The following is a 10034-nucleotide window of genomic DNA, read 5'->3' on the forward strand; positions in this document are numbered from 1 at the left end:
AAATAAGATACTGTCAGTGTGTGCTGATGCCTGCTATCCAACTGAAATCTATAGATTTTGTGTCTCCACAAAAGAAAGTTTTGTTTAATAGATGCAAAATAAAGGAGAGGCGCTTGGATATCTGGCTGACATTTCTTGAATTATGGGGATCTCAATGACCCAGCATGTAAATATTGTTATTGTTCTTTTGAGGCAACTCCACCTGCACCACTAACTCCATCATTCAACTCAACCACCTTTAGTGCTCTTGTTTTATTTACCTCTTGGGTACATTTTTCATCCAAGTTCCTTAGGTATGCTGGGTTGAGGTGGGAACATGAACAGGCAGAAAGTGGCAGTAGGTTAGAGGGTTATCATAAGTGGGTATTTATACGTTGTTAAAATACAATAAATTCAATCAGACCGAGACAACATGACAGTTGTACGTCTCACCTTTTTTATTTTTCTGCAGAAGAAACAAAGCTGTAAGATTTTCTGCAGTATTTGGCCGCTTGCACAAAATATTATTATGTATGCACTGCCTCAGCTATGCATGTCTGAATCAGGACAAGGAAGGCTGATGCTCTGAGGAATCCTATTCCCTCTCAGTATCACTATGAAACAATGAGGAGTGGTGGTGAAAAATCATGTAGGTGACCTAGAAAAGAAGAAAAAGGCTGTGATGCTCACTCAACAATATTAAACGTTAACAGAAAATACAGATGGTCTTAAGCTTTCTCCTGATAAGGCACTCAAGGTTTTTTTTTCCTGTGGAGTTTGTCAGCTTTCTGCTTGTTTAATTGCATAACGAGGTTGTTCATACAACTGTGGCAGTGGCGGGGAGGGCAGGGAAGTGGATGGCAGGGTAGGACCTACCTTCCCCCGAGAGGATGAATGGAGTCCTCTTAGGCACACCGGAAGCTGCCAGCGCAATCTGCGCTGCTCCCAGCAGTTTGGATCTCTGGAGGCCAGAAAAATGAGTCCCTGCCTCCATGATCCCCATAATGTATTGCATGACGAGCACAGTGCATTGGGGGATTCCCCCAAGAGTTGGACACTCTAGCTGCCCGACTGTGTGTGCTCAGGCTGTGTGCATCCCAAGCACCCACACAACCCCAGACCTAAGGAAAAGAGTGTACCTTTGCCCTTTAACCAAGGTTAGAGCCCGGGGTCGATTCCCAGGCTTTCATGAGAGGCAGCACAAGGAGCACCCTTGATCCCAACACTGCACACAAGCATGCCAACCTAGGCTTGTGCTGCACAGATTCCGAGTATATCTAGTCACATTTTGAGTGCCAAAGAGTCATATTTAAGACATTCTTTGAGAACAACTCCACAAAACATAAAACGAACTCACATATTGAACATATTAAAAGCAAAACCTGTACTGTTTCTTATTCAGGAGTGGTAGATCTGAAGAAACACCAAAGCCGTAACACTATTGACCAGAATGCATGCTTCTTTGAATGGTAGCTTCAATATTTTCAAGCTGTTTTGATTTCATTTCTGCTTTGCTCCATCATGAGTAAAGGTAGAGAAAAGCCAATTAATACATTTTTTAAAACACAAATGAATACTTCATATATGCAACCCAAATATGTGTCACCCACATTGTTATCCCAAGCATGTTTACTCAAAAAGTATGTCCTACTGAGTTCAATGGGATTTACTCTCTAGTAAGTGTGCTTAGAATTAGGGCTGAAAGCAAAATTTCTCCAAAGTGAAATCTGAGAGAGAATTTCAGAGTTCTTCCCAAGGAGAAACACTGGAGTGCTTCTTAAAACACTTTCTCTACATTCCTCCTTAGAATTGTAGCTTTAAATGCACAATTTATCAAAAGTAGCACAGGAAGCACTTTAAACAACACTTACCTTTGAAACTTGGAGATAAAATTGTTGGGAGGGAAAAGCAGAAGTGTGTAAAGTGGCACAAGACTCCAAATTAAGATATAAGAGCTTGTGATCATCCTCTCCTTCCTCCCTGAAGCAGTGACTGGCCAAACTGTGGCTGTCATCAAAAGATTAGAGCATTTTATTCATTCCTCTGTAACTACCAATTCAAAGGGAGGACACAGCCTTAAATTTATGAGCTGAGTGTCTAATGCAACTTATGTACATAGGATGCTGCCTTATCCTGAGTCAAACCATTGGTCCATCTAGGTCTCTTGCCAATGAGCTGAGATAAGGCACTGAACACTAGTGCCTGTGCCCTGGTGGCAAGTGTGGGCATTCTGCTGGCTTCCCACCCACTGCATCACTTGCCTTGCATCAGGACCTGCTCTCCTTTTTCTCAAAGTTCCCGGTCAAATTTCCCAAAAAGTGCTCATGTCCAAGGAAACTTGGAACCTTCTGCTTTCCCCAGAGTGGCTCCATCCCTTAAGACGAATATCCTACAGTGCTCACACATAAAGTCTCCCATATATATGCAACCAGGGCAGACCCTGCTTAGCTAAGGGGACAAGTCATCATTGCTACCACAAGACCAGCTCTCCTCTTCAGAGGAGAGGATGTGTCCTCCTACTGCTTCAGGAACTTTGCAAATCTCAAAGACTGAATGGCTTGTGGGGGGAGAAGCCCTTGAAATGGCCCTAATCTCTATGGGGTTAGCAAGGAGGAGTAGAAATCAACATCGCATTGATTTGATGCTCCGATTCAGGACGTGTCACTACAAGGGCTCGGGAGAAAGAAGTGGTTGTCTGACCTTCAGCCTTAAGTTAGGCCTGCACTGCATGGGGGTGGAGTTTCTTGTGCTATTTCAGTTATATGTGCTAGTCCAAGGCAGTAGGAAAGCATTCAATTCAATTCAGTTTTGTTAAAATGTAAATACAGCTGCGGTCTTTTCTCCCAGTATGGTGGTCCAGAGCCTTTATTGCATCATGTCTTCAGATGTGGGGATAATGAGGGAGAAGATATTAATGGGGTTTGCATCATGTCTTTTCAAGTACAATGCTTCACAGGCAGATATCCGAAGGAATTGGGCACTGGGAGTTCCACTGAAAACATTCAGCTGCTGTCCTAAATCTTGGCCTTGTCTTCTCTCTCAGGCACATTTTCTCAGTTTGATGCTCCACTCTGCTGCTGGCCACTTAACCATTCAGCTGCAAGGTCCCCTGAACATAACATATCTTCAATATGTTATCTTCAGGGGTTATCTTCAATAAAATCTAACAATAAATAAAATACAATCTTGCTACTCGGCTCTTCCATCAGCTGCTGGGCTTCCTGAAGAGTCAGTGAAGGAGCTCCTAAGGTGAGGTACTCAGGCCAAGCACTCAGCTCTCTTGGGCCGTGCCAACCTTCTCGCTCCTTTTCAGCCTTCCTAGTGACCGGCTCTTCAGATCCTGTCTTCCTGTTCTCCTCCTTGGGCTGCCTTTTTCCTTCTGTTCTTTCTATCCTCAGCTCTTGTACCTCTGGAAATCTCCAGCTGACACCCCAGTCAACTCACCTTGCAAGCCTGTTCAAATCTCTTTTCAGAATGTTCAGGTAGACCCAGCCAATCCAAGCTGTGGGTTGCTGTCAACCTTTAAAAGGATTGGCCAAAGTCTTCAGCTGCAGAGCCCTTCCTGGGTTAATTTAATTGGTTGGGATCATCATCTATAAGACCCTTCTCACTGGGCAGTGTTTGGATGCCTCCGATACTCCTATGTCAAAACTATTGCCTAGAAAAAGAAAAACGTAGAATCATTCTTCACTGGTACAGTGTATCTGCCTTATTACACATAAAAGTCATCCTTTCTTGTAACCACATTGTTATCTTAATCCAGCTGTTCACAGGAACTGCCGTACATGGGTTTGCATAGCCCTATCCAGTTAGAGCTGCTTGTGATTGTCAGGAATCGTGAGGGATTGTCCCTGATCCGGCCGCTGCCCCACCTGGTATCCCGAATATTGTACCCAAGATATTATGTGTTAGAAGAATGCAAGGCTCTTCTACCCCAGTACATGGTCATGATTTCTGAAGTGCAGGCTGCATTTCCCCATGTTCCAGATGACTGCACAGCTCTCAGCAGTGCTACTCATGTAGGCAGCGAGCTACATGGCCAAAAGAGAGAACAGGATGAACTGTGGGTGTAGTGATAGTCATGCTTTAGGGAGGATTATTTGGCCTCAGTTAGAGTAACTGCTTGGAAGATCGTCTTCTCCAATTAAGGAAGAAAGCCTGGGAGAATCAAATCCCTGTAGCCCAATCCAGACTGAGGGGCAGGGTTTACTGTACAACAGCCTACAGAGAAGTAAGGAAGTGTGTGTTAGAGTTCAGTTCCTGAAGTCCTCTGAGTGAGGTCTGATCAGCAACTGCTGTAGGACAAAAGGGAGTCTAACAGCCTTGGGCTGGGAATCAACTGGAGGTTCCTGACCTGAAAGTAAGTAGGAAAGATAGGGACCCGTTTAGCTAGACGTGTCAGGGAATTTATTTTTTGTTTAAGTGTTTGGATCTGACTGCCTGGTTCTTGTAGTTCCCGGGGAAGGTTTTTATGTGAATGGAAGCAGGGATTGCTGATGCCTCTATAGTTTTCCTTATCATCCAATTATTAATAAATCCTTGTTTTTGTTAAAGCATGTCACTCTTTATTGGGTCCTGCTCTAGTCACATGATCTTGAAGGCCTAGGACTGCTCAAGCCTCTCTTATAGAGAGAGTTTTTCCACTTCACTCTCCCAGAATATTTGTTTTGTTTGTTTGTTTGTTTGTTTGTTTGTTTAACACACTTGTATACCACCCAAAACTTACATGCCTCACAGCTAGTGGTGCGAATTTTATTTCCCCCCCACACCCTTTGATCATTACAAGGAGGGAAGCTAGGTGTGACCCTGCCCTCCCCTCTCTGTTTGTAGGGTCATGTGAATGACCTTAAAGTCTTCATAGGTGTTTATTCCCCCCACCCACAAACACACACACAATCTTTCCATGAACTGCAAGTCCACAACAAGATACTGTACTATGTTGTCTTGAACTCATTTATTTTTTTAAAAAAACTGCCACCATTTATTTTTAGGTGTGTGACTATCTCAGCTTGGAGTTTTCTTGTGTCTCTTCTGTTTCATTTGTTATGTCATTTCCATTAGATGTATACTTTGTTGTCTTTCTTCCACTGTGGATCATGAAGTGGTGTACACAGTGTAAATGGCTCTGACCAGACACATACCTGCTTACACTCAGCAAGATGGCTGAATCATGGACCTTCAGATCATGCATGGGAGAGAAACTATGCTATATATCTGCATGCTTTCTTTTTCAGCACTCCCAGTGCACTCTTTCTTTCTCTCTCCTTTCCTACCCACTTTTGTCTCCTTGAGATATGCCCCTGACTGCAGGGGCATAGGAAGGTTGGTGACAGGCTGCTGTTGTCTTTCTTTATGGCACCCCACCACCACCACAAACCCATACCAGTATGCCCCTTGTGCCTGTGTCTGAAGTATGCTGATGGAGGGGGAGGTGGCTGACACAGGGGAATGGATGTGCAGCCGCTCATCCTTTCCCAGTCAGCAAATGCTTTGTTTGCCGACTTGGTGCTTCTTTCCTTCTATCCTTGCTTGGAGCAAGGGAGAGAAAGGAAACACCCAGCCAGTGAACAAAGTGCTCACTGGCCAGGAGAGGATGAGGGGTGCTTTGTGGGTGCTTTGTTCACTGATGGGGTACCCTGGTGGCCCCTGGATGCTGGTGGCACAGGGACACCTGTCCCGCCTCGTCCAATGGTGGCTATGCCACTGCCTGACTATATATGTGAAGTAGACACGACCCTCAAGGTAAGGTTCATCCTACAAGGGCATCTCATGAACCCTGTCCCGACACAGAAGGGAGTCAGATGAAGATGTATCCTGGCCCTGCTCCTGTTCAACTTTTATATCAATGACATGGTGAGACATCTTAGTAGCCCAGACTTTCACCCCTGCAAGCTGGTGGATAGATGAATTTCCTCCCTGCTCTATGCGGACGATGCTGAAATCCTTTCTAGGACCTCTATAGGTCTCAGAGCACTGACGGCTCTAGCTCAGTACTGCAGGGACGATCAACTAGAAATCAGCTACCAAAAAACCAAAGTTATGACTTTTGCCAGAAGACTCAAGTCCCAACCCTGGAGTATAAATGGCACAAGATCGAACAGGTTGCCTGTTTCAAATATTTGGGAGTGGTCCTACATGCCTCTGGCTCAAGAAAGGCCCACTGCGATCATGTCACTCTCACCGCTCAGAGGAGCTCCACCACCATTCTAAAATCCCTATGGACTAGAGGGGGGCAGTATGTACCTGCAGCACCAAGACGTTGAGGTCAAGACGTTGGCGCAACTCCTCTATGGTGCCTAATCAGGGCCCTTGTCCAATCTTGCCCCTTTGGAACTACTTCAGTCCAAATTTCTAAGAGCGGTCTTCCAAGTGCTTTGCTATGTCTCAAATGCTGCACTACACTTGGAAACAGGCATGAAAAAGGTTGAGGCCAGAGTGTGGCTGTCAACCTTTGGCTTAAACTAACTATCCCTCAATTCATGGGGCTTGGCCACTCTGACCCTACTGGACAGTTTTCAATCTTCCTGGAAAAGGGCCGTGTGAACTAAATTGTCGCTCCTGGGCTTTACCCCCCCCCCCCCATTGCTATGGGTCATGACCAGGTGAAAACAGTAATCAAACAGACGTTAATGGACACTGATTGCAAGGCTGACCTAGGCAGGCTTCCCTCTTTCCTGTCCTCAGAAAGGCTCAAATATTCTGCCTCTCCTGCTGCATACCTGTCACAGCTAGAAATCCCAAGCCACAGAAGAGCTTATATCCTCACCTGTTGTCATTCCCTTTCCTCGGCTGTAGTGAGAGGCAAATTCAGAAAGATCTCAATTACAGAGAGACTTTGTTACACTGGGGAGGTAGAAACCACAAAACATGTACTCCTTTTTTGCCCCCTTTACATAGACATTCATTTTAGTGTTCCTATTTAGATGTTTTATTTTATATACTCTGTTTTAGCCACTGATTTTTGCATTTTATATATCCCACTTTTTATAGGCTTAGAATTTTAATAATTTTATAGCTACTCTCTTTTTAAAGGTAGCAGACTTTTAGTTTTATATTATAGCTTTATAGCATTAAAGTAGAAATTTAAAATAACACAATTTTATGGTTACATAAATTGTTTTAATCCTGCTCTACTGCTTTATCTTATGCTGGTCTTGAACTGTAATATTGATAAAAATCAGGCAGAATATAAATATGGTAAATAAATAAATATGTAAGTAAGTAGGTTGCCAGCCCAGGACCCTACAGCCTGGGAAGGAAGACATAGAACTTGGCAGCCTGTATAGCAGCAAAGGGTTCCCGCCCCTTCCCCCTCACCCACCCACCCGGATCAGGCTTCACAACCTGACAGGGAGAAGCCTATTTAAGAAGTAATTTTCACTAGCCATGTTTCTTGACTTGGAAATATTTCCACAACTTGTACCGCTTACCTTAAGTGTATGCTTTTTGATGGAGTTTTATTTTATTTAAAATAAATTAATATTTATTTATTAATAATTTATTATTTATTAATAACATTTTTATACCGCCCACTACCAAGGTCTCTAGGCGGTTTACATAATACCTCACATTAGAACCCAGAACTGATCTGGTGATCACTTAAAAACTGTAATCCTTTTTTTTATTTGTGTTATCTACATTTTAGATGTGAAGGCAATGGCACATTAATCCAATTTCTACGCTTTCTGCATTATGCGGAATCATTTCACCACCTGCATTCCAAATTTCACTGTTGCTGATTTATTAGGAGTCCCCATGTCCCTACTTTGCATCACAATATCATTTTACAAAGTTTAAATTTTATTGAAGACATTTCTTTTCTTTTGGATCTTTCATATATATCCGAGGTACCCTTTTTAGTCTTGCACTGGTCAACATCCACTGACAAGAACGTGTCTGCAATCTTCCCAATTTGGCATCAGTGTCACTATTTCTCCATGGTGTGTGCCCTACTGTGGGTCCTCTGCTTCCTGCTCACTGGAGTTTCACACATCCTCTTCATTAACAGAAGATCTGGTCCTAGTTATCTGTCCTGCTTAAATGTGGTTTAACCAGTGGTTTGACCAGGATCCCCTGGAAATTCTTGGTTCTCACAATCAGTCTTGCTGGGCTCAGCGATCCTGGTTAATTCTTTAGCCTGGATTGCCATGAGTCTAAAAGCTTACCATTATAAGTCACCATTACCTCTACCGGGTTAATAAAACTTGCCTGTAAAAAAACAACAGTGCCAGCATAGAAAGCTTATAAGGACCATTTTTCTTACATATATTATGTACCTTATCTTTGTTTTTCTCATGATCGTCACGGTGGTGGGGAAGGCAGGGTAAACCTTACCCACCCCACAGTCAATCATGGTGGAGGTGGTGGAGGCATGCTCCATGCTCCCACACAGGCAGCCCTGCTCTGTGAAGCTCCATGAAGCACGGAGAAGGGTGGAGGGATCCAGTGCCAGAACTTGGTGTTCTGGCCTCCAGGCATTCCATAACGGAATTCCATTCCACGTTAAGGGTACGAGCGCACCCTTAATATCAGCTAACAGCCGGGTTGGTTTGGACGGTTAGGCGGGCAGGAAGTGGGGGGATCCGTGAGGATACCGCTGCTTCTCACAACCAGCCTAACCAGGCTGGGTCAGGCTGGTCCTGAGAACAGCCTCAATGTCTTTTTATTTTGTGCTCCAATGCCTATCAAAATATGGTTACTCATATGTCTGTCTAAAAGCAGAGGTGACTGCTATTTATTTCCTGGTTGGGGGAAAGAAGAGGGGTAAGTGTATGGAGAACATGAAGGCCGTACTCCAGAGAGTTTTCAGGGAGAAGGTAGTTCTTTTGCTCCAATCTACCACTATCTGATGTTGTTGTATTATTAGGACATAGCCACTAGTATGCTGTTGTATTATTTGGATCTATGGGCATGTTTTGTGAGTGCTTTAAAGATTGGAGTGAAAACCTGCTCCACTTGTTAGTGGATTTGCATGTCACCATAAAGACAGAGGAAAGCTTGTGGTAGCAAGCATGACTTGTCCCCTTAGCTAAGCAGGGTCCAGCCTGGTTGCATATGAAAGGGAGACTAGATGCATGAGCACTATAAGATATTCCCCTCAGGGGATAGAACCACTCTGGGAAGAGCAGAAGGTCTCAAGTTCCCCCCTTGGTTTCTCCAAGATAGGGCTGAGAGAGATTCCTTTCTGCAACCTTGGAGAAGCTGCTGCCAGTCTGTGAAGACAATACTGAGCTAGATAGACCAATGGTCTGACTCAGTATATGGCAGCTTCCTATGTTCCTAAGGGGGTGGAGGTGGTATGTGCTCCAGAACATACGTTTACAAAGAAGTACAGCAGACCACAAGAAATGAGTCACTCATACTACTTGGCCCTGGCCCATAATTTCAGCGTGCAAAGCCAACTGTGCAGATAGCAAGATTCAGCCAGAGCTGTCAGATAGTGTTCCGAAATGTACTCCACAATAAATACACAAACAGTGTAAATGCTTGTCATAGCTAAATGCCTGGCAAGTATTTGAGATAATCATTGCATTCATATCCAGATATGTGTAAAAGAGCTTGTGAGGTATTTCTTGTGGCTGAAGACTGATTACATGCAACAAACCTCATGTCATGTGCCTTTGGTACAAAATGACTTTCTCCCCCCCCCCCTTTTTTTTTTTTTTTGCAGAATCTGAACAATTCATAGGAGCAGAGGAAGCTCCCGCCTCAAACATCTTGACAGGGATGTGCAGAACATCTCTGAGAAATGTAGCTTTTCAAACTCAAATGTGTTGATTCCCTGCAGATACTGATGTTTGCTACAAATGTTCACTTTAGATCAGGGCTGCACAACTTGAATTTTCCAGCTGTTGTTGGACTACAACCCATCATCCCTGAAAATTGACCGCTGTGGCTGTGGATGATGGGAACTGTCGTCCAGCAACAACTGGGAAGCTGAAGTTGTGCAGCCCTGCTTTAGATCAAATTGGATTGCAACTCTGTATTGCCACAATGGCAACCAAAATTGCAGCTTATGAATCAGGTGGAGGGAGACAACCTGGGGGAATAATTGG

This window comes from Hemicordylus capensis, chromosome 4 (assembly GCF_027244095.1).
Source record: "Hemicordylus capensis ecotype Gifberg chromosome 4, rHemCap1.1.pri, whole genome shotgun sequence".
Lineage (NCBI taxonomy): Eukaryota > Metazoa > Chordata > Lepidosauria > Squamata > Cordylidae > Hemicordylus > Hemicordylus capensis.